General features: G+C 29.8%; 1 long non-coding RNA gene across 1 annotated transcript; it reads right to left on the bottom strand.

The window, feature by feature from the left end:
* Positions 1–10: 10 nt before the first annotated feature.
* LOC139907509 (uncharacterized) lies at positions 11–639 on the bottom strand. Its single transcript, XR_011784182.1, has 2 exons — positions 349–639; positions 11–273 (listed from the first exon to the last, which is right to left on the bottom strand). It is a non-coding gene; the product is annotated as an uncharacterized lncRNA (long non-coding RNA).
* Positions 640–648: the final 9 nt, after the last annotated feature.

Raw genomic sequence — 648 nt, 5'->3', positions numbered from 1 at the left:
AAAGTTGCTATTACAATTGAAAAGTTTTATTTGAAACCAATAAGATTTCTTCCTCTCTTATTAGATTTAATATTAAACAAAAAAAGAAAACTTCTTGAGCCGAATCATAGTCATGACATTTATAGCCTTCGAATGAAGAACTCGCAAATTAATAGATTTCTCATACAACGGGGACGTATTGAGCTGTGAACCCCAAACACAACGGTGTACCTTTTATAACTTTGTTGTTGAGTCGCTATTAATAAGGTTTCTCACTCTCCAAATAAAAATCTCCTAATGGAAGGGCCAAAAAAAAAAAAAACTTCAGAAAATAAACTAAATTAATCAAAAATTAAATATGGAGCTCACTTCCTTCGCTCACAAAATGGAGTAGATGAAGGCCCAGTAAAAAATTATTTTAATTGAACTTGAGTCTTTTAAGAAACCTCTCCAAAGAGATAACCCTGAAGAAAAAGTCTTCAGAAGCACACCCTCCATTCAAAGGAAAGTGATCCGAAAAGCTTGACTTCTTTTTAACGAGTGAAGGTATTTAAAAATGGAGTTTTTCTTCCTTTTTTTCATTTCATTTCCTTTTCTACAAATTATAATTATAATTTTTTTAATCATTTATTCTATAATACTTCTGTTCATTATATAAGAATAGATATT

This window comes from Lepeophtheirus salmonis, unplaced genomic scaffold (genome assembly GCF_016086655.4).
Source record: "Lepeophtheirus salmonis unplaced genomic scaffold, UVic_Lsal_1.4 unplaced_contig_4730_pilon, whole genome shotgun sequence".
NCBI classification, from domain to species: domain Eukaryota; kingdom Metazoa; phylum Arthropoda; class Copepoda; order Siphonostomatoida; family Caligidae; genus Lepeophtheirus; species Lepeophtheirus salmonis.
The sequence above is the reverse complement of the archived record's forward strand: the minus strand, read 5'-3'. Positions and strand labels throughout refer to the sequence as shown.